This window comes from Macaca nemestrina, chromosome 9 (genome assembly GCF_043159975.1).
Source record: "Macaca nemestrina isolate mMacNem1 chromosome 9, mMacNem.hap1, whole genome shotgun sequence".
NCBI classification, from domain to species: Eukaryota; Metazoa; Chordata; class Mammalia; order Primates; family Cercopithecidae; genus Macaca; species Macaca nemestrina.
In genome coordinates, this window is record NC_092133.1 from 92,516,440 (window position 1) to 92,541,114 (window position 24,675).

Here is a 24,675-nt window from a genome sequence, read left to right on the forward strand (position 1 = left end):
GGCTCCACCCCAGACCTACGGTGGCAACGAAGAGCAGATCCTGTGTGGTCAGTGGGGTTGGGCTGCAGCAATTGTTCAGAGTCCACATCTGGATACACTGTCTGCTCTTTGTGGTCCAGGATTAAAGAAACAGCACACCTCAGTGCTGTATTAATGGCAGGAAGAGCTGGAAAATTCAGGACAAGGAAGATTTTTGAAAAGGAAACTGCTCTGCCTAATGCTGCAATGAACTTGAAGCTAAACCGAGTGAATCAGTATACTTTTGACTTTAAACTAGTAATTACAATTTTAGAAATACAATGGAAAAGAATATTCAAAACCTGATACTAGTGAAAAATAAAGGTTCCACTACATTTAGGTAATAAAGGGTGTTTTTTTCTATCATTGCTTTAAAAAAGTTGAATCAACCTAAATATCTAATGCTAGCAAGTTGTTTAAATCATTGACAGCACATCCATCTCCAATGAAATCTTGTTCATGGAGGTACTCTCATTCATCTTTTGTTATAGGTTAAAGAAATTTAAAATTCTGCTGAGACATTGAAGCAGACAACTTTCTTAACCATCCAGAGGTTGAAGCAAAATTCTGGTTATTAAATATTATTTTTCTTGTAAATAATATATATATTTATTTTGTGGTAAAATTATTAACAATGACACAGCTTTGATACTAAGGAGTAAAACACCCTTCCTTGTCACATCCTCCACTACCAATCATTGTGTCAACCGGGAGCCACTGTCATCATGGTACTACATATTAAAATATTTGCTTTTAAGCTCTGTCTTGGAGTATTTTCTTAGTTAGGACATATGGGTACTATACAATTTTTACTATTATAAATAATGTGACTGTGGATTCTGTGGGCCGTGATGATGTCATGGCAGACGTCAGGTTTTTTCTGGGTTGGGCAACTTGAAGTGTGAGTGTGGGGCCAAATTTTTGATACATTCTGGAAAGACCCCTTCCACAAAGCTGCAAAGATAGTCTCTCCCACCAAAGACGTGTGCTTTACCTCCTGCTTTAACCGATACCTAGTAAGACACTCTTTTATTTTTATTTTCTTTGTTTTTTGATCTAAGGTCTCACTCTGTTACCCAGGCTGGAGTACAGTGGTATCAACATAGTTCACTGTAGCCTCAACCTCTTGGGCTCAAGTGATTCTCCCACCTCAGCATCCTGAGTAGCTGGAACCACAGGCATGTGCCACCATACCAGGATAATTACACACTCTTTTACATACAGGATAATTACATTTAAGTTGTGAAAATAACATGTTTTCTTTTGGATTCCTACTTATTTGACTATATGTAAGCCTGGCATTCTATGTGTGAAGTTTATTTTCATTTTTGGGTCATTTTTTGAGTCATTGTTTATTTTGTTTTAAGTAGTATTAAGGTCATTTTATTTCAATATTGTTTGGTATGTGTTTTGTATTTGATTCATTTAGAAGTTTAAGATAATACATCGTATTAGTCTGTTCTCACACTGCTAATAAAGACATATCCGAGAGTGGGTAATTTATCAGGGAAAGAGGTTTAATTGACTCACAGTTTCCCATGACTGGGTGGCCCTGGCAATCATGGCTGAAGGCAAATGAGGAGCAAAGTCATGTCTTATATGATGACAAGCAAGAGAGCTTTTGCAAGGGGAATCCCATTTATAAAAGTGTCAGATCTCATGAGACTTATTCACTCCCACGAGAACAGTATAGGGGAACCACTCCCATGATTTAATTATCTCTACCTAGCCTCGCCCATGACACATGGGGATTATTACAATGCAAGGTGAGATTTGCGTGGGGGCATAGCCAAACTATATTATACATATAAGTTTCTATCAAACTTGACAAGCCCTCCATTTTTGTTTCCTTTTACTATAATTTTGTCTCTTGATTAATACATAAGAGACTTTTTTTGAAATATGTTGACTTCCGGTTTAAAGTACACTAAATTTGTTTCGTAAAGATCTTTATTTTACTACCTTTTCTGATCCAAGGATTTGATTTGTCTTAAAACATGTTTTTTTGTGTGTGTGTCATTCAGTAAAGTTTTATGAGTTTTTGCAGGCCTAGACATGTCTTGTAAATGTGTACTTTGGTACATTTGATAATCAAGATAGACGTTGATTATCTGTGTTATGCTGTTGTTACTCCTGTTGTTCATCCATTATTACTACTGAAGAGTAGTATGTTGACCATGCATTTACCCAATTTTCTGGATGTTGTGTTTCTAACAATTCATGTTCTGAATGTTAAAATAGATTTTCTTCCTTTTCTAGTTTACATCCATGTCATCTGTGAACAGCTACAATTCAGATTCTTTGAATCAGCTTCTTTCCTGTTTTTCTTCTCTTCCTTGTTTTAGTTCCGATTCAGCCATCTCACACAGTGGTGAATTGTGAGAACTCAGTCCCCTCCATCTTTTAACTTTACCTTTATTGAAATACTTCTAATGTTTTTTCTTGATTAGTATATTTGCAGAATTTTCCTTTTTTACTAAGAACTTTTAAATTATGCTATTTTGCATGTGTAATCATCAAATACTTTATTCTAGGATCTAATGTTGTAATTTTTCCTTCTTTAATTTTTTGACTTAATGCATAAAGTTTGAATTGTAAATTATTGTTTTATTAGCAGGATAAAATTCAATTTATATTAATGGCTAAATTTAAATGGATTACATTGTTTATGTTTTTGTTTGTCTCTGATGGGGATTAAAGCTAAAATATTCTATATGTTTTATTTTCATTTAATATGGTTTTAAAATGATCAAATTAACAAAATGAACAATCTTACAATATTCCCATTGCACAGAAACTCTATCTGATGTAAAATTTATGCACACTCATGCTGAAATAAATCAGATCTTATCAGGTTCCCAATAAAGGTCAGGGTAATCTTTAAATTTAAATATAAATATTGGTTAATTATATTTCCTTCTTTTTCTTAATATACTCTGTATTAGAAAACTTTAACATTGACAGCAAAATTAAACAAAAGGTATGTTGCTCTCGTGTACACCTTACCCCTCTGGAAGTTATCAGAATCAAAATGGCCTCACTAAGACTGAGAAAACCTGGGCAGGCCGGGCGCGGTGGCTCAAGCCTGTAATCCCAGCACTTTGAGCGGCCGAGACGGGCGGATCACGAGGTCAGGAGATCGAGACCATCCTGGCTAACACAGTGAAACCCCGTCTCTACTAAAAAAATACAAGAAACTAGCTAGGCGAGGTGGCGGGCGCCTGTAGTCCCAGCTACTCCGGAGGCTGAGGCAGGAGAATGGCGTAAACCCGGGAGGCGGAGCTTGCAGTGAGCGGAGATCCGGCCACTGCACTCCAGCCTGGGCGACAGAGCGAGACTCCATCTCAAAAAAAAAAAAAAGAAAAGAAAAAAAAAAAAAAAAGAAAACCTGGGCAAATAGACCCAAGAAGGCCATCACTAGAGGACTGTCATGTTTATATGTCTGATAACAAAAACTATCAGAAAAGACTTAAAAAACCGCAACCTTGCACAAAGGCCATTGCAGCCTTACACAGAAAAGACACCTGCAGTGACACAGGCCCAGAAACTGCTGGTCTAACCTCAGACTCATCACCCTTGTTACTGATCTTTGCAGCCAAGAATAATTAATTCAAAAACAACTATGCAATCCTCCACATTAAAAATTTTGTTCTTCTTTACCTCTATTAATATGCACATGGTTTACTATGACATTTACATTCTCATTACAATAATTTATTCCAAGTAAATATTTTTTACTTGAGAGACTCTTTGTTTGCTGTTTAGGTTTACACATATGGTGTCATAAATGGGACCTGCAAAGTTTACAATTGGAAGGAATTGGTGATTCTTGGAGCATGCATGCAGTCTTCACTTTATACCCTTTAGCGCTCTGCTTCTATAAGTCACCCTTTCTGCCCTGGTGAGTCTTCTTTCAGTTTAAACCTCAGTTATTTGATACATGATTTTTGGTATGTTGAGGTCTGGTTTGAATAAGGCTCCTTTAATAAAAGACCATATATCGCTCCTAGAACAATGAAAGCTTTTTTGTCATTTCTGGTAAGTCCTTTCTGCTATAAAGACAAACATCTTTCTGGATTGTGTACTCTTGGTTTCTACAGAACTTACCTTCTGTTTGTGAAGCATTTATTTTCTAGTTTGCACACATAGTTTTATATTTTGTTTGATTTACACAGCAAGGTTATATTTTATATGAACGTTTTTATCTTGGGCTCCTTTGAATTTGTTTGACGTTTCCCCCTTACTTGTTTCTAAAAAGTGACACTAGCTTAGTTGCCACTATCTAAAACACTGGGCTAACCTCCTGGCATTTTCTTACAAGATTTATAGAATTTCCTTTGCTCTCTAGATATTAATAAGAAACAGAATAGGATTCTGAAACATTCAGATATGCTAGGTTTCTTGGACTCCTCATGGCTACATAGTATGATGCTTCTTTTGGACATTTTAAAATAAAAAGGCAAAATTACATCAGGAAAATTTAGGGCTTAAATGGTTATTATTTTAAAAACTCACAACTATAGAGTTAACATATGGAGTCCTCTAAGTTCTCTATTTTTTTCCTGCTTACTCTGTATCTGCTTGCTTTTCTACTGTTGTTGAGATAAAACTCACTGCTTATGGTATTCCAGCCAAGATGTGTGTGTGTTTTTTTTTTTAATTATACTTTATGTTCTAGGATACATGTGCACAACATGTAGGTTTGTTACATATGTATACATGTGCCATGTTGGGGTGCTGCACCCATTAAATAGTCATTTACATTAGGTATGTTTCCTAATGCTATCCTTCTCCCCTCCCCCTACCCCACAATAGGCCCTGGTGTGTGATATTTTCCTTTCTGTGTCCAAGTGATCTCATTGTTCAAGTCCCACCTATGAGTGAGAACATGCAGTGTTTGGTTTTCTGTTCTCGCTATAGTTTGCTGAGAATGATGCTTTCCAGCTGCATCCATGTCCCTACAAAGGACACAAACTCATCCTTTTTTATGGCTGCATAGTATTCCATGGTGTATATGTGCCACATTTTCTTAATCCAGTCTGTCGTTGATGGACATTTGGGTTGGTTCCCAGTCTTTGCTATTGTGAATAGTGCCGTAATAAACATACATGTGCATGTGTCTTTATGGCAGCATGATTTATAATCCTTTGAGTATATACCCAGTAATGGGATGGCTGGGTCAAATGGTATTTCTAGTTCTAGATCCTTGAGGAATCGCCACACTGTCTTCTACAATGGTTGAACCAGTTTACAGTCCCACCAACAGTGTAAAAGTGTTCCTATTTCTACACACTCTCTCCAACACCTGTTGTTTCCTGACTTTTTAATGATCGCCATTCTAACTGGTGTGAGATGATATCTCATTGTGGTTTTGATTTGCATTTCTCTGATTCAAGTGATGATGAGCATTTTTTCATGTGTCTGTTGGCTGCATAAATGTCTTCCTTTGAGAAGTGTCTGTTCATATCCTTTCTCCACTTTTTGATGGAGTTATTTGTTTTTTCCTGTGCCTCACTCTTCTCAGTATTCTGAGAGTAGGAGCGCCATCCCAACTTGAGCTCGGGCCACAGTTATGAGCTCAATACCCCTTAACTGTGCTCAAACTCTGGGAAGCTGGGACAGGTCTTGTAGCTGTATCCTCTTGTACCTCAGGGATAAGCTGTGCTGGAGCAGGAAAACTGCTTTTGGTCTGCCAGAAAAACACTCAGGTGGTACAGTGGAGGCTGTGCTATGTGTACACCCTTGAGGGAGCAACCAGGCATCAACTGGGGAAGGGCCCGGCAGAAAAGGGGCTGTACAGATCAGATGCACTTCAGACCCTCAGGAAAGGCAGCCCTGCTCTCTCCTGGTCCAGCTGTCAGCAGGGACTAGAGTCATGCAGAGAAAGGTGGAGAGCCTTGAGGAATGGGTGCCTATTCCTGTATTTTGCTACAGCTGCCTCATGCATGAAACCTTTTGGGCTCCATGTATGTTTGAGCTCCGCCTCTCCCTACTCTCCTGGCAGTGCCCTCTGCCAGTTCAAATGTCTGTGTGGATCATGGGATCTCTTGTAGCTAGGATCTTAGAGGTCCATGGCAAGCGTGTGTGACCCATAGTTCCTTCACTCTCTCCTTCCTTAGGTCCCAAGAGCTGGTCCTGGTGTCTGGTGACTCCGTCTGGCTTCCTAGCTTCCTCCCTCTTCAAACTCAGTGTCTGTATTGCCGCTCTATTGACTTCATGTGTTTCTTTTTTTCCCCAAAGATCTGTTCAAAGTGAGACGATTTACTTAATATTTTGTTTTCTCTCTGTGGAAGAGGTGTTTCCTGACTGCATCTGGTTGACCATCTTGTCCCCCAGCTAAAAGTGTAATTTACATTTTGATATGGTTTGGCTCTGTGTCTGAACTTTATTACAACTAAAAATTACTACTTTTATGTTAGACTATTCTCAGTCTTCCTTCTTCATTACCAAACCTTATTGTTTGATCCTATAGAGGCAGTGGAAATTGCATCTTCAGAAGATCGACATGTGGATGGAGAGATTGAAGTTCTTCAACAGGCATTATATATGAAAATGATGCAAAATAAATGTGAAACACTACAGATGGATGAGGAGAGGTTGGAAGAAGAACTAGTGAACCTCAAAAGTCACATGGAAATGAATATGTTAGAACGTGGTCTATTGGAACACCATAAACAGGAGGTTGAAGAAGAGCAAGGCAGGAGATAATAGAACAATTAGAAAAAGTCAATCTATTTTTACAGGTTAGTTTATTATCCATAATGTGCCTTCATTCATTTCACTGCAAATTATAGTTTGGATATAAACATTGTATGTGTTTCCTCTACTTCTCTTATAGCAATTTGTTTGGTAGATTTCTAGAAGGAAGGTGATATCTGTTTCTCTCTCTAAATATTTCACTTGCCACCATTATTGTAACTAAATTGATCTTCCATAATAATGATTCTCATTAGTGAATCATTTGATTACTAAAATCAGTTGGCATAAAACAAGACTAATAGAGAAAGAAAAATGTGATTTAAAAATTATACTACACTCTTAAAATATTCTTAAGTTATATTGTTCAACTTTTTAGAATTTAAACTGATTCTGTTATTCTTTGGAGTGTTACATTTCATGAGTACTACCATAAGTATGATTTCATTTGTTTATAATTCAGATTAAATTATTAACTTAGCTGATACTGACAATAAATATATTAAACTTGAGATTCTTTTTTCATATAGTTAAAAATGCTCTCTAGATCACTGACCCAAAACAAAAAGAAACAAATATACAATAGTTATTCAGGCTATCATTTTTTATGTACCCTTTTAATTTGTTTTAGACACAAGAAACATCTCAAGAAGAGCTACAGTGGTTACCAGAAGAAAACATTGCTTCCATGTAAAGTCAGATGGAACTTATAATTGAAAATCTGGAATTCCAACTCTACAAAGCAAACACTTCAGAAGCAAACTATAATACAGCAGAATGGGAACCATATAAGAAACTGCATCTAGAAGAATTAAAAGCTAGAGAATCTCTGTCAGATAAATTAAGCAAGTACGTCAAAGACAGAATCAGAAAATAAATGAAGATCATTAATTTGCCTCAAAAGCATAATTTTTAGTGAGACAGATTCATAAGATTGGGGGAAGCAAAAGCTAACTAGATTAGACAATTTTGGAAAATGATGTTAGTAAATGAACTTACTTTTAAAATGTTAGTCTAGGACAATTCATACCACTCCCGTTTTTTTTGGTGGTGGTTTTTGTTTGTTTGTTTTTCTTTTGTTTTCTGTTTCTTTGAGATGGATTCTCACTCTGTTGCCCAAACTAGAGTGCAGTTAGTGGCATGATCTGGACTCACTGCAACTGTGCCTCCGGAGTTCTAGCAATTCTCCGGCCTCAGACTCCCAACTATGACCTTTCATGATCTCGCCATGCCCAGCTAAGTTTTGTATTTGTAGTAGAGACGGGGTATCATCATGTTGGCCAGGCTGGTCTCAAACTCTTGACCTCAGGTGATCTCCCCACCTTCGCCTCCCACAGTGCTGGGACTACAAGCATGAGCCATCATGCCTGGCCTGATTTTTGGTTTTATATGGTTCCTTTTCCCCTTAATATTCTTATGTAGTTAACCTGATCTATTAATTTTTCTGCCAAGTATCTTGAAGCTTCATAATTTAGACAGTCATACTGTTATACAATTGTTTGTCAGCATTCCTCTATATAGAAATATTAATTAGTTTAATTATTTTTGATAAGATTGCAACTTAAACTGAAAAAAGGGTCAGGTACTTCTCCTCCTTTGCACATTCTGGCACTCAGTAAATTAACTTTCCTTGATTGCAATCTTTGGTATTATCCTTAGAGGTCACCTTGGAACAAAGTATATTGTACAGTTTTTCCACTCCACATAAAGGCATAGTTGTGAAATAGGGAATGGTAAACACAGGCTTGAAAGGAAATATAATTCATAAAGTGGTGAAAAATAACACCTTGGTCAGCCTGAAGCGGTGGGTGGAAGTCCAAAAGGGCAGGCCCTACTTCTGATGCCTTGGCCACGATTTTAGGAGCAAAATGCCTTTGGAGATGATTAAGTTCTCTTTGATCTCAGCCGTCTCCTTCTCCCCTGAGAGTTGTTGTTCTGAATGATTCCTTGGTACCAAATGCTTAGTTTTTCTCAGATAATGGGTGAAATGTACAAGAGTGTTCAATACAAATGTTTGAAAATGTCTTTGAGGGCCGGGCGCGGTGGCTCAAGCCTGTAATCCCAGCACTTTGGGAGGCCGAGACGGGCGGATCACGAGGACAGGAGATCGAGACCATCCTGGCTAACCCCGTGAAACCCTGTCTCTACTAAAAACTACAAAAAACTAGCCGGGCGAAGTGGCGGGCGCCTGTAGTCCCAGCTACTCGGGAGGCTGAGGCAGGAGAATGGCGTGAACCCGGGAGGCGGGGCTTGCAGTGAGCCGAGATCTGGCCACTACACTCCAGCCTGGGCAACAGAGCAAGACTCCGTCTCAAAAAAAAAAAAAAAAAAAGAAAAGAAAGAAAATGTCTTTGAGAGACAGTGTGTTTTTTTGTTTGCTGTAACTGGTTTACTAAATACAAGCTTCATTTTATTTATTTTACTGTCCATATTTAAGGAGTAAGACATGATGTTTTAATATATTTATACACAGTCGAATGGTTACTCTGGTCCAGCGAATTAGCATCTTTAACATTTCATGTAGTTACTCTTGAAACACAAGTATTTTTTTCTTTTCTTTTCTTTCTTTCTTTGTTTTTTGAGATGGAATCTCCCTATGTCGCCCAGGCTGGAGTGCAATGGTGGGATCTCGGCTCACTCCAAACTTCTCCTCCCAGATTCAAGCAATTCTCTTGCCTCAGCCTCCCAAGTAGTTGGGATTACAAGCGTCCACCACCACGCCCAGCTAAGTTTTGTATTTTTAGTGGAGATGGGGTTTCTTGCCATGTGGTTCAGGCTGCTCTCCAATTCCTGAACTCAGCTGATCCGCCGTCCTCAGCCTCCCAAAGTGCTGGGTACAGGGGTGAGCAACCACCACACCACCACTGCTGGCCTTTTTTTTTTTTTTTTTTTTTTTTTTTTGGAGATGGAGTCTTGCTCTGCTCTGTCACCCAGCCTCAAGTGCAGTGGCACAATCTCGGGTCACTGCAACCTCCGTTTCCCAGGTTCAAGCGATTCTCCTGCCTCAACCTCCTGAGTGCTGGAATTACAGGCACCCAGCACCGCGCCCGGCTAATTTTTGTATTTTTAGTAGAGACGGGGTTTCACCATGTTGGGCAGGCTGGTCTCAAACTCCTGATCTCAAATGATCCGCAAGCCTCGGCTTCCCAAAGTGCTAGGATTACAGGTGTGAGCCACCGACCCCGGCCTAAACACAAATATTTCTTTTTGTTTGTTTGTTTGTTTTTGTTTCTGAGGCAGAATGTCGCTCTTGTTCCCCAGGCTGTAGTGCAATAGCGCGATTTTGGCGCACCGCATCCTCGGCCTCCAGGGTTCAAGTGTTTCTCCTGCCTCACCCTCCCGAGTAGCTGGCATTACAGGCATGCACCACCAAGTCCAGCAAATTTTTGTATTTTTAGTAGAGACAAGGTTTCTCCGTGTTGATCAAGCTGGTGTCAATCTCCCCACCTCTGGTGATCCTCTGACTCTGCCTCCCAAAGTGCTGGGATTACAGCCATGAGACACTGTGCCTGGGCTAAACACAAATATTTCTAATGGTATCTTTAAGAATCTTATAAGTAGAGCCATTTCAGAAGGCAACAAGTGTGACTTGTTAATCCATACATCATTAATAGCTTTTGCTCTTCCCTCCCTACTTTGTTTGAATTACTTACTTGTTGGAAATCCTCGAGAAATATATATACTTCTTTACAACAACTTTAAAATTATAACTGTATACAGCATATAGGCTCTAATACACTTTCAGAGTTAAAACATGGTTTGTTGTATCTTTCATTGACTCATGGTCACTATTTAAACAACGCAAGTCATTTAGACACATTTGTTAAAAAACAAAATACTCAGTATCTGTCTTTTGCAATCTTCACAGACCTAAAGAAATTCTTGCAGATGTCAGTACCAAACTTCTTCAAGAAAATGAGTGGAGCAGATCTTTATTTACTTCTCATACTACAAGGCCAGTCCTAGAGTCACCATGCAATGGAAATCTTAATGATAATTTACATCTCAACAGAATACATATCCCAAGAGAAACCTTAATGATTCCTACTTCAAGCTCATTGTCTTCAAATATCAGAATGGAGAACGACTTGTCAAAAGTTAGGTATAGTATTGTTTTTTCTTTGGTTGTCAGACTTCTGATATAGTTCTCTCTATATTTTTGGCAAGATATTGAGTTGTCTAACTGACTCATGCATTTTAAATAAAGGTCATAATTATCTGTGTTTCTAAGGAAAGGAAACAAATCTTACAGCTTTTTTTTTTTTTTTTTAAGTCCCTGGGGTTTTAATTGTCAAAAGATATTCATTTTTTAACTTTACTCAACAAGTGTAACTATACCAGCACATTTTAAATTTCTGTAAAAATTGCATTTAAGTTAGATTGTGGAAATGTACTGATATTGCCTAACAACGAAAGTTATACTTGGAGATGCTTTGGCTTACTTTCTTTTTTTTTTTTTTTAAGTTCTAGGGTACATGTGCACAACGTGCAGGTTTGTTACATATGCATACATGTGCCTTGTTGGTGTACTACACCCATTAGCTCATCATTTACATTGAGTATATCTCCTAATGCTATCCCTCCCCCCACCCCCTACCCCGCAACAGTCCCGGTGTGTGATGTTCCCCTTCCTGTGTCCAAGTGTTCTCATTGTTCAATTCTCACCTATAAGTGAGAACATGCGGTGTTTGATTTTTTTGTCCTTGTCATAGTTTGCTGAGAATGACGGTTTCCAGCTGCATCCAAGTCCCTAACAAAGGACATGAACTCATTCTTTTTTCTTACATGATTACATCCTTAATTGCTGTTGTACTTACAGCATTTCAGTTCAATTGTTGCAAAATGTGCCTGTTGCTGTGCAATTGTACAGTGGTTTTTAAATACTTAAAGCAATATTTGAATTCTTAAAGTGAAGTTCACTTATGTCTATCTTACCATCACTCAAATGATTTATGGCTGAGATGGCAATGATATCAGGAGTAGTTAAATAGCAAATGTGACCAAACAGAATACATTCTGTTCTTTCTACTCAGAATTCCATGTAAAACTGCACAGGGTTCCCAGCTCTCTAGGACATGACACTTTCAAACTTTCAAGGTTCAACTGAACAAGAACTTTTCAATCCAACTGTTAGGGTAGCCAGTTAGTCAGACATTAACAGGCAGGAGGAAAGGTAGCTATGTAGGAAGAAACACTGCAGAACGACTCTTAAGATGCTCAGTAATTACTCATTCTATGGTTGAACTGTCAGAATGTGTTAACTACAATCTGATAAAGAAGGGGAAAGGCAAAAGGGGAATTCTTAAGAGCTGTGTGGGCACAATGAGTACAAATTTGATGCTATACTACCTTCCTGGGGTGGAGGTAATGAGCAATGCCATCATTGGGTAGAATTTGTCTTGATCACTGGGTTCTGCATATGCACATTAACCAAGAGTAAGGGAGGGTCTGCCAGCCTGGGTGTGAACTGGGCAAGAACAAAGGCAGGAACCTAAAGAAGAAAGTGAGAGAAAAGATCAAATGCAGAATGTATTGAGGCTGTTCCCAGCCAAGTCAGCCCACTCTTCTCTTAAAGCATACTGTTACTTGCACAATAAATGTTTTGCTGGATTTACTAACTGGTTTTTTGGTTGAATTCTTTCATGCAAAAAGACAAGAACTGAGGACACTTTCTGGAACTCCAGGCTTGGCCATACCTTTTGGTGCTGTGACTTGCATCTTGTCGTGAGGTAGGGACTGTGCTCGCCACTGTCTCCTCTCACATGTCTGCTCCTATGCAGCATAGACTGTGAGAATGCTGAGCATGCTGAGCAATCTCCCTAGCATCTCCACTTTGTGTGTTCAACTAGAGCACTTTCACCTAATGCCCAACAGAGCTCCCCAAGCACAGAATGCTTTTTTCTTGACAGAGAACCTAAGGCTTCTGATTACTTCCATATTCTCACAACTGACCTCTGGGGACTCACCACCCTGTCTTCACAGTTGCTCCTGCTGCCCGTGCCATCATGGCATCTCTCTTGCTAGCCAATGCCACCTCCTTTGCCCTGTCTCTTCCCAGGTAGGCCCCAATAGAATGGCTTTTTGCATGCCCTGTCACCACCTCCTCTGCACTAATTCCACCTCCAGATGGAATGTAGGTAAATTTTAGGTGCTATGGTCTAGGTTTAGGGGTCTCCTTGGATGTATCTAGTACCCAATTTTCTCTCCATGTTCTTACCACTGAATTCTCAGGGATTTAACAATCAACTTCCCTCTTGCTTCTAGCCCTCCCCACTGTCTTTGACATGCTTTGCCTGTATGCAGAGGATTATCACTGAAGGCTACAAAATTATAATTGGGCAGAGTCATCTATAATTAGATGCAAGACCTATGGACCTAGGGGGTCCACAGACCAAATGAGGGCAAGAGGTCACTGCTTGGTTGGGAGCATATAGTAAGGGTGCACAATATCTGAAGCTCTTCACAGACTAGGGATACCTGGTCTAGTGTGGGAAAGGGATGGAAAGGGTGCTCTCTCCCTTTTATAATGGATGAGAATGGACAGAGAGCGAGGATGCTCACATTCCTCTAGTTTTTTCTTCTCTCTGTTTTTCAGATTGCCCATCTCCACACAGTGTGGAGTCCTTCAACACTCCACACTGTAGGATTTTCCCCTTGGATGCATTCTCAAAAGTTAGGACAAGTCTGATCCCCAGACATTGAAGGAAACTATATTAGTTTTCCTTTGCAATGCTTCATAGCCTCAATGCAAACTATATGACTAGGAAGACTGGCCAGAAAATGGTAGCCCTAATTTTAACACCATTTTGCAGTTGGACCTACTTTGCAGGTGACAGGGAAAATGGTCAGAGGTGCCCTGTATCCAGGTCATTATGGCTCTAAAAGAAGACCAGGATCTCTGCCAAAAATGCAGATGGGACTCTGCCATCTTGGCTCTCATGAACCCCTCAGCAGATAATTCTCCCATAAATGTCTTAGGAAATTTCCCAGCAGAGCATCCTCAGCTTCCTTTAATCCTCCCACTGAGGATCCAAAGCCACCAGCTCCTTGTTCTCACCAGAGGAATAGGAATGGGCACTGGGACATGAGGCTCTGGAACCTGGTATCAATTGGGAGAAGTTCTTCATCTACCTTAAAATGTTCAATGGACAGTTAACTATGCTTTGCATGACTCTTGCCACTTTTGCAAGAAACAACTTTCAATAATGTGCAAATGGTTCTTTTGGGAAAAAAAATATTTCCAAGACTATAGAACAAGTTTGTAGGGCCTGTGCCCTGTGCACATTAAACATTTTGCACATTAAACAAGGAAGCAAACCTCCTTTTCTTTTCCAGCCAGTCCAATGGAGGGTCACTTACCCTGGGGAGGACTGGCCGCTTGACTTCACCCAACTTCTTGCCTGTCAGGGATATAAATATCTTCTGGTCTTTGTAGACATATTTACAGGTTGGATATAAGCTTACTCCTTGTGAATGGAAAAAGCAATGGGGGTAGTATAGGCCCTTCTCAAGGAGGTCATCCCTGGTTTGGCATCCCCAGGTTGCTGCAAAGTAATTATAGTTCATCCTTCACTTCACAGGTTACTCAACTTGTTTCCCAGGCCTTGGGAATCAGTTACTTTCTAAATTCCTCCTGGCACCCACAATACTGCAGAATGGTTGACAGAATTAACAAATCTCTCAAGCAAATCTTGGAAAAATTATGCCAGGAAACTTCAAAGCCATAACCAAAACAACTACCTATTGCTCTACTAAGGGTGAGAAACATACCCATCTCTAGCTTACAACTCAGTTATTTTGAGTTATTATGTGGAAGACCCTTTCTTCAATTTCCTATTGGATACTGACCTTACCAATTCTAATTATGTTAATTCCTTCTCGCAGTTTCAGCTGGTGGCTCAAAAACTAGGCCGAAATATATTTCACACCCTGAAAACTCTGACCAAATTTTAAATCCACCTGTACTCAAGTTCTCATCAAGATTTGGAAGGATGGAACTCCAGACTCTCAACTGAGTCTTATTTGGAGAGGTCTTTACACTGTTTTACTCTCCACTCCTATCACAGTTATGGTGCCAGGGATGACCAAGTGGATCCACTATTCCAAGGTAAAGCTATATGATGCATCTCTGGAAGAGGAAGTCCTAGAGGTGCCATTGGACACCTGGACCACTTGTCCCCTCCAGGGTCTCAAACTCCTCTTCAAGCAAAGCCAAAAGAATAAACATAAGTAAATTAGTAATGCTTTGGCCTGTTATACAATGAGTCATCATACTCCTTGTAGGTTTACTAATATGTCTTTGCTACTGTGAACCAACACACTCTCCAAGAAAAGGTCTGTTCTGTACTACCTGGATTTAAATCTCAAAGTCATAATCTGGGTGGCATTCTCTAATACTCACTGAGTTAACAGCTTCTGTTTCCATAATCAAGAGACATCCTGATTTGACTTTAATCTGTTCTCTTTGGGATCATGCAACCCAGTGCTCTATGCTCACTAATGCTTCTAGCTAAAATCACCCTCATAGGCCCCAGCAGCCCACAACCACAACAAAAGACTCTACGAGTAGCTCAACAACTACTAAAGTTCACCAAATCTTCCTGTGCCTCATCCTGAGGTTATAAATGAATTCTTTCCACCCAGGGCAGGAACAGGCTCCCCAGCCATGATACGAGCATAGGCAACTATTCAAGCCCAATTTAAATTCACCTATCATTGGGACCCCTGTATACAAAGCCTTCCAAGAGATGTTATATGGTACCTAATACAAGTTAAAGTGGACATTCAAGCCTGGATTAAGTCCACTTGCACTGTTTTAGGCCCCCTTATTCTCCCCCATTACCCTTATCAGCCAGGCACCCCTAGGCATCACTACTACCAGAGATTCTGGAACTTTTGTGGGTTCTCTTAACCCTGAACACTTCAACACAGCCATCATCATTATTAATATCTCTCATACTTTTTTTCTCTAAAAACTAAAAACTCCAAATTTCAAGTAAGGTTCTTTACCCTACCAAGCCAGTATTGGGTCATGGAAAAATTTCAAATCTTTAACTCCCTTTGGGAGGTTCTTCTCCTTGACATTACTGGACACATGATCCTTTGGGAAAGAAGAACCATTCTTCTATTCAAATTAGTCACCTATGTCTGGCTCCTTTGGCAGCTGAATCTTTAGTGACAGAATATCACGTCTCAGGTAGCCAACAAGGATATTGGTCAATGTTTGGAATTGACCTGCCTCCTTCAGTATCCATCCTTGTCTACCTATGACATAACTTTATTTTCTATGTGGGACACAGGTCCACCTCTGTCTCCCTGCAAACTGGACTGGAGCATGCTCTCTGGCTTACCTCACTCCTAACACCCCCATTGTGACCAGTGATGCTTCTCGGCCCTTGCCCTTATTTATGACCTCACACTGGGCCCCCCACCAAACAATTCAATTAATTCCCTTTCTCATCAGGCTTGGCATCACCACAGATGCCACGATGGGAAGAGCCAGCATTGGCACAGATTCCTCAACCTACCACAGCCTGTCTCTAGAATTGACTCAAGAGATAGAAACCACTGCCTGACATGTAACAGAGCTGCAGTGGCAAGTCAAGTGTCTCACAGCTTTAGTTCTCAAAAGTGGCTGAGTTCTTGACATGTTGGCTGAAGTTCAGGGAGGAATTTGTCTGTGCTTGAAGAAAAGTGTCAATCTGGGTTAAGAAACCAGGGCAGACTCAGGAGCACATTCGAGGTCTCATAAACCAGGCCTCTCACCTTTGGGAAAGGACTACTGAGGGTTGGCTCTCCTGGTTCTGACTCTCACAGTTCCTGCCCTTCCTGGGACCCCTGGCCTCTACCTTCCTTCTTCTCCGTTCTCGGCCTTGCTTCTTGAACCTGCTAACTAGGTTTATCAACCTCTTTCCTACCCTCGAGGACAATCAAATCCCTGCATGTCTCCACTGGACACTGTGGTTCAAACTTTTAGAGACACAACAACAATCTCTGAAACCTTGTCACCATGATAGCAAGGAAGGCAGGGACCCTGAAGACCCTCAACACCCCTTTTTAGCAGAAAGTATCTACAGAATGCCCCCCATCTCATTTCCCAAAAGATGTCTGGGTCCCAACTCCTTGAGGGATAAATGTAAGAGTAGGCAGTTGGTCAGATATGAGCAGGCAGGAGAGGAGGTATCCATGTTGGAAGGAACAGCCCAGAACACCTCTTCAGATGACCAGTACTCACTCTATGGTCAAACTCAAAATGTGGTTAACTAGATCCTGATAAGGAAGGAAAAAGGCAAAAGTAGAATTCCTGAGAGCTGCGCTGGTGCAATGAGTACAAATTTGACTGCTATATGAGCTTTCTGGGTGGCAGTAATGAGCAATGTCACTATTGGGTAGGATTTGTATTGATCCCTAGGTCCTGTACATGTGCATTATGCACAGATAAGGAGAAGCAAGACCAGCCAGGCACGGTGGCTCACACTTGTAATCCCAACACTTTTGGGGCCGACATAGGTGGATCACCAGAGGTCAGGAGTTCAAAACCAGCCTGGCCAACATGGTGAAACCTAGTCTCTACTAAAATAGAAAAAAATTAGCCAGGCGTAGTGGCACATGCCTGTAATACTAGCTACTTGGGAGGCTGAAGCAGGAGACTTGCTTGAACCTAGGAGGAAGAGGTTGCAATGAGCTAAGATTGTGCCACTGCACACCAGCCTGGGCAACAAGAGTGAAACCCCATCTCAAAAAAACTGATTAATTAAGGAGAAGAAGACCACAGAAGATCACAATGCAGAATGTCCTGGGGCTGTTTCCAGCAGGGTCAGTGCACTCTTGTCTTGGAGTTCACTTTTACTTCTCCCAATAAAACTTTTGCCTGCTTTACTAATTGGTCTTTTTGATGAATTCTTTCTTCTAAGAAGACAATCAAGAACACTCTGGATCACCGAGATCCATAGTATCAACATGTGATTTCCCTCATGGTAGGAGTCCATTTCTGGGGATCTCAAAATGAATCCAATAATGACAAGGTGTATCAATTACAGAGTTGGTAAAGAAGAAAATAGTACAGCTATGCTTGATTAATTTTAAGAATTTTTTCTAAGGTTTGACCATTTTTCAACTAAGGGAAAATTACAAAAGCCAGGTGCAGTGGGACACAAATGAAGTCCCAGCTACTCCAGATGCTGATGCAGGAAGATCACTTGAGCCCAGGACTTCAAGGTTGTAGCATAAAATGCTGGTGCCTGTGAATAGCCACTGCACTCTAGTACTACAGCCTGATCAACACAGTGTGACCCTGTCTCTTGAAAAGATTACAAAAATTATACGGTATTTGTTTCAACAAAAATAAATAAGCAAATTGTAACTAGTTTCCTGTGTCTTATTTTTATTAGAAAATTCAGTCAATGCACTTTGGCTTATCGTTTGGATGCTGTTTTTGTGAGCTCCTTAATGCACAGAAAAGTAATAATAAACCCATGATAAATGAAGCCTCAACCTTTTTTCTTTACCTGGGTTCATGTCTTAACCCATAGAAGAGCAAATCTAAAGTTTTCAAGAAATGACTGCAGCCAAATAGCTTAAAAGAGAACAAATTCAATGATTGTTTTAGTACATAAATTACAAAATCCTAGATACCTGATTTTAAAAATCATATTGTTAGTTTTGTTTTATTTCTCTACAAAAAAAGATGATGACAGTCTAAGTGCTTCATAGTCATAAAATTGTGCCACTGGGCACAAAAAAATGAAAAATACTTCTGTAAACTGTATAATATGATGAAAATAAAAATGTTCTCATTAGTTTTTACCAGAAAAATCAGGTAATATATCATTTTACAAGAAAATGCAGATGTGATGCCAGGGAAGATTTTTGAGGGAAGGAGTATTGATTTTTATATTTCTACATAACTTGAAAAATAGTTTATTTTAAATTTAATGTAGTAGTTCCAAGGTAGACTTAGTTCCCTTGTGAGACATTGGTTTGCCAAATCATGTTAGACTTAATAAAAGGGATTAAAAATGATTCCATTAAGATACAAATAATCACTACAAGATGCCTTGAAAGAGTTTTAATAGAGTTGTCATCTACAAAAATCTTAAGAAAGTAGATGCGTTCTAGAGTTGCCAGAAAGTATAAGTTGATATCAAACAGTGATGAACTTTCTGAATGCCTCTTCCATATTGGATTTTAATATGATATCATTTTCAAACAGTTAAAAGCCATTTTCTCATTTCACATTGAGCTAAAGGATGGCATAACAACAAGCAAGCTCAATGAAAATATCCAGAGAGTAATGTATAAATATCATACCCATCCAGTGCTGTTAGACTGTTTTTTGCAAATGGCATTTGTCATGGCCAGAAGACTCAGAAAGATAGAAGGAAAAGGTGTTTTTCCACCAAAGATGGGCAAATTGATAGTTTTCAAAAATCTGGAAAGGGAAATGAATATGTCCATAAAGGTAATCAAATCTATTTACAGAAAACCACTTTGAAGTTTATGAGTTCTTTACAAACAAATATGGTTCCATTTTATCAAGACCTGAGCAGTTCATATATAGTAAGCAACCACAATCTAACGATAACTGGCTTCAATAAAACATTTGGAAGCAAATGTTACCATTCAGGTATTTGGAAACCCTAGTGAAGTGCTTCCATGAAAAGTTCTAGGCAACACATCTGAAATAGCTAAATATTTGCCTTATGACTCCAAGTATATTGGGTTTCAGGGATGAGAAACAAGTCCACATTCTCAGATGAGAGTAGGTGATATGATGAAAATGTAAATCAAGGACTTTCCTTATATTCTATTCATGTGGAGAATTCAAAAACTAAATGAAGAGATCCCAGGAACACTTCTTCACGAGACATTTTTCAACTTAGTTTGGCCTTAAAAGACCAAAATGTTGAATATTCTGTGACAGTGCTCACTTACAGAGCAATAAGAAATGTGGATTACCGAGATTCCACCTCTGGGGACAGGGCACAGCTAAACAACAATGACAACAACAAAGCAGCAGAAACCTCTGCAGATGCAAACGACTCTGGCTGACAGTTTTGAAGAGAGCATTGGATCTCCCAACACGGAGGTTGAGATCTGAGAACGGACAGACCATCTGCTCAAGTGGGTCCCTGACCCCTGAGTAGCCTAACTGGGAGACATCCCCTACTAGGGGCAGACTAACACCCCACACCTCACATGGTGGAGTACACCCCTGAGAGGAAGCTTCCAAAGCAAGAATCAGACAGGTACACTCACTGTTCAGCAATATTCTGTCTTCTGCAGCCTCTGCTGCTGATACCCAGGCAAACAGGGTCTGGAGTGGACCTCAAGCAATCTCCAACAGACCTACAGCTGAGGGTCCTGACTGTTAGAAGGAAAACTAACAAACAGGAAGGACACCCACACCAAAACCCCATCAGTATGTCACCATCATCAAAGACCAGAAGCAGATAAAACCACAAAGATGGGGAAAAAGCAAGGCAGAAAAGCTTTAAATTCAAAAAATAAGAGCGCATCTCCGCCTGCAAAGGAACGCAGCTCATCACCAGCAACGGATCAAAGTTGGATGGAGAATGACTTTGATGAGATGAGAGAAGAAGGCTTCAGTCCATCAAACTTCTCAGAGCTAAAGGAGGAATTATGTACCCAGCGAAAGAAACTAAAAATCTTGAAAAAAGAGTGGAAGAATTGATAACTAGAAAAATTATTGCAGAGAAGGCCATAAACGAACTGACAGAGATGAAAACCATGACATGAGAAATACGTGACAAATGCACAAGCTTCAGTAACCGACTCGATCAACTGGAAGAAAGAGTATCAGCGATTGAGGATCAAATGAATGAAATGAAGTGAGAAGAAAAATCAAAAGAAAAAAGAAGAAAAAGAAATGAACAAAGCCTGCAAGAAGCATGGGATTATGTAAAAAGACCAAATCTACATCTGATTGGGGTGCCTGAAAGTGAGGGGGAAAATGGAACCAAGTTGGAAAACACTCTTCAGGATATCATCCAGGAGAACTTCCCCAACCTAGTAGGGCAGGCCAACATTCAAATCCAGGAAATACAGAGAACGCCACAAAGATACTCCTCAAGAAGAGCAACTCCAAGACACATAATTGCCAGATTCACCAAAGTTGAAATGAAGGAAAAAATCTTAAGGGCAGCCAGAGAGAAAGGTCAGGTTACCCACAAAGGGAAGCCCATGAGACTAATAGCAGATATCTCGGCAGAAACTCTACAAGCCAGAAGAGAGTGGGGGCCAATATTCAACATTCTTAAAGAAAAGAATTTTAAACCTATAATTTCATATCCAGCCAAACTAAGTTTCATAAGTGAAGGAGAAATAAAATCCTTTACAGATAAGCAAATGCTTAGAGATTTTGTCACCACCAGGCCTGCCTTACAAGGGACCCTGAAGGAAGCACTAAACATGGAAAGGAACAATTGGTACCAGCCATTGCAAAAACATGCCAAAATGTAAAGATCATCGAGGCTAGGAAGAAACTGCATCAACTAACGAGCAAAATAACCAGTTAATATCATAATGGCAGGATCAAATTCACACATAACAATATTAACCTTAAATGTAAATGGACTAAATGATCCAATTAAAAGACACAGACTGGCAAACTGGATAAAGAGTCAAGACCCATCAGTTTGTTGTATTCAGGAGCCCCATCTCACATGCAGAGACATACATAGGCTCAAAATAAAGGGATGGAGGAAGATCTACCAAGAAAATGGAGAACAAAAAAAAAGCAGGAGTTGCAATACTACTCTCTGATAAAACAGACTTTAAACCATCAAAGATTAAAAGAGACAAAGAAGGCCATTACATAATGGCAAAGGGATCAATTCAACAGGAAGAGCTAACTATCCTAAATATATATGCACCCAATACAGGAGCACCCAGATTCATAAAGCAAGTCCTTAGAGACTTACAAAGAGCCTTAGACTCCCATACAATAACAATGGGAGACTTCAACACCTCACTGTCAACATTAGACAGATCAACGAAACAGAAAGTTAACAAGGATATCCAGTAATTGAACTCATCTCTGCAGCAAGCAGACCTAATAGACATCTACAGAACTCTCCACCCCAAATCAACACAATATACATTCTTCTCAGCACCACATCACACTTATTCCAAAATAGACCACATAATTGGAAGTAAAGCACTCCTCAGCAAATGTACAAGAACAGAAATTACAGCAAACTGTCTCTCAGACCGCAGTGTAATCAAACTATAACTCAGGACTAAGAAACTCAATCAAAACCACTAAACTACATGGAAACTGAAAAACCTGCTCCTGAGTGACTACTGGGTACATAACAAAATGAAGGCAGAAATAAAGATTTCTTTGAAACCAATGAGAACAAAGATACAACATACCAGAATCTCTGGGACATATTTAAAGCAGTGTGTAGAGGGAAATTTATAGCACTAAATGCCCACAAGAGAAAGCTGGAAAGATCTAAAATTGACACCCTAACATCACAATTAAAAGAACTAGAGAAGCAAGAGCAAACAGATTCAAAAGCTAGCAGAAGGCAAGAAATAACTAAGATCAGAGCAGAACTGAAGGAGATAGAGACACAAAAAAACCCTCCAAAACAATCAATGAATCCAGGAGTCAGTTTTTCGAAAAGATCAAAAAAATTTATAGACCTCTAGCAAGGCTAATAAAGAAGAAAAGAGAGAAGAATCAAATAGACTCAAAAAAAAAATGATAAAGGGGATATCACCACCGACCCCACAGAAATACAAACTACCATCAGAGAATACTATAAACACCTCTATGCAAATAAACTAGAAAACCTAGAAGAAATGGATAATTTCCTGGACACTTATACTCTCCCAAGACTAAACCAGGAAGAAGCTGAATTCCTGAATAGACCAATAGCAGGCTGTGAAATTGAGGCAATAATTAATCGCCTACCAACCAAAAAAGTCCAGGACCAGATGAATTCACAGTTGAATTCTACCAGAGGTACAAGGAGGAGCTGGTACCATTCCTTCTGAAGCTATTCCAATCAATAGAAAAAGAGGGAATCCTCCCTAATTCATTTTATGAGGCCAACATCATCCTGATACCAAAGTCTGGCAGAGACACAACAAAAAAGGGAATTTTAGACCAATATCCCTGATGAACATCGATGCAAAAATCCTCAATAAAATACTGGCAAACTGGATTCAGCAGCACATCAAAAAGCTTGTCCACCATGATCAAGTGGGCTTCATCCCTGGGATGCAAGGCTGGTTCAACATACGCAAATCAGTAAATGTAATCCAGCATATAAACAGAACCAAAGACAAAAACCACATGATTATCTCAATAGATGCAGAAAAGGCCTTTGACAAAATTCAACAGCCCTTCATGCTAAAAACACTCAATAAATTCAGTATTGATGGAACGTATCTCAACATAATGAGAGCTATTTATGACAAACCCACAGCCAATATCATACTGAATGGGCAAAAACTGGAAAAATTCCCTTTGAAAACTGGCACAAGACAGGGATGCCCTCTCTCACCACTCCTATTCAACATCGTGTTGGAAGTTCTGGCTAGGGCAATCAGGCAAGAGAAAGAAATAAAGGGTATTCAATTAGGAAAAGAAGAAGTCAAATTGTCCCTGTTTGCAGATGACATGATTGTATATTTAGAAAACCCCATCATCTCAGCCCAAAATCTCCTTAAGCTGATAAGAAAGTTCAGCAAAGTCTCAGGATACAAAATCAATGTGCAAAAATCACAAGCATTCTTATACACCAGTAGTAGACAAACAGAGAGCCAAATCATGAATGAACTTCCTTTCACAATTGGTTCAAAGAGAATAAAATACCTAGGAATCCAACTGACAAGGGATGTAAAGGACCTCTTCAAGGGGAACTACAAACCACTGCTCAGTGAAATAAAAGAGGACACAAACAAATGGAAGAACATACCATGCTTATGGATAGGAAGAATCAATATCGTGAAAATGACCATACTGCCCAAGGTAATTTATAGATTTAATGCCATCCCGATCAAGCTACCAATGAGTTTCTTCACAGAATTGGAAAAAACTGCTTTAAAGTTCATATGGAACCAAAAAAGAGCCTGCATTGCCAAGACAATCCTAAATCAAAAGAACAAAGCTGGAGGCATCACACTACCTGACTTCAAACTATACTATAAGGCTACAGTATCCAAAACAGCATGGTATTGGTACCAAAACAGAGATATAGACCAATGGAACAGAACCTAGTCCTCAGAAATAATACCACACATCTACAGGCATCTGATCTTTGACAAACCTGACAAAAACAAGAAATGGGGAAAGGATTCCCTATTTAATAAATGGTGCTGGGAAAATTGGCTAGCCATAAGTAGAAAGCTGAAACTGGATCCTTTCCTTACTCCTTATACAAAAATTAATTCAAGATGGATTAGAGACTTAAATGTTAGACCTAATACCATAAAAACCCTAGAAGAAAACCTAGGTAATACCATTCAGGACATAGGCATGGGCAAGGACTTCATGTCTGAAACACCAAAAGCAATGGCAACAAAAGCCAAAATTGACAAATGGGATCTCATTAAACTAAAGAGCTTCTGCACAGCAAAAGAAACTACCATCAGAGTGAACAGGCAACCTATAGAATGGGAGAAAATTTTTGCAATCTACTCATCTGATAAAGGGCTAATATCTAGAACCTACAAAGAACTCAAACAAATTTACAAGAAAAAACCAAACAACCCCATCAAAAAGGGGCAAAGGATATAACAGACATTTCTCAAAAGAAGACATTCATACAGCCAACAGACACATGAAAAAATGCTCATCATCACTGGCCATCAGAGAAATGCAAATCAAAACCACAATGAGATAGCATCTCTCACCCGTTAGAATGGCGATCATTAAAAAGTCAGGAAACAACAGGTGCTGGAGAGGATGTGGAGAAATAGGAACAC

General features: G+C 39.6%; 1 protein-coding gene and 2 long non-coding RNA genes across 3 annotated transcripts in view; 1 reads left to right on the top strand and 2 right to left on the bottom strand.

The window, feature by feature from the left end:
* Window positions 1-24,675, bottom strand: part of LOC105472068 (ankyrin repeat domain-containing protein 30B-like) — a 539,363-nt gene that overhangs the window by 284,835 nt on the left and 229,853 nt on the right. The window lies entirely within an intron of this gene.
* LOC139356332 (uncharacterized) lies at window positions 32-16,024 on the bottom strand. The gene is made up of 4 exons (XR_011608030.1): window positions 15,856-16,024; window positions 14,074-14,258; window positions 12,064-12,205; window positions 32-166 (listed from the first exon to the last, which is right to left on the bottom strand). It is a non-coding gene; the product is annotated as an uncharacterized lncRNA (long non-coding RNA).
* Window positions 3,704-7,417, top strand: LOC139356333 (uncharacterized). Its single transcript, XR_011608031.1, has 3 exons — window positions 3,704-3,919; window positions 6,491-6,761; window positions 7,346-7,417. It is a non-coding gene; the product is annotated as an uncharacterized lncRNA (long non-coding RNA).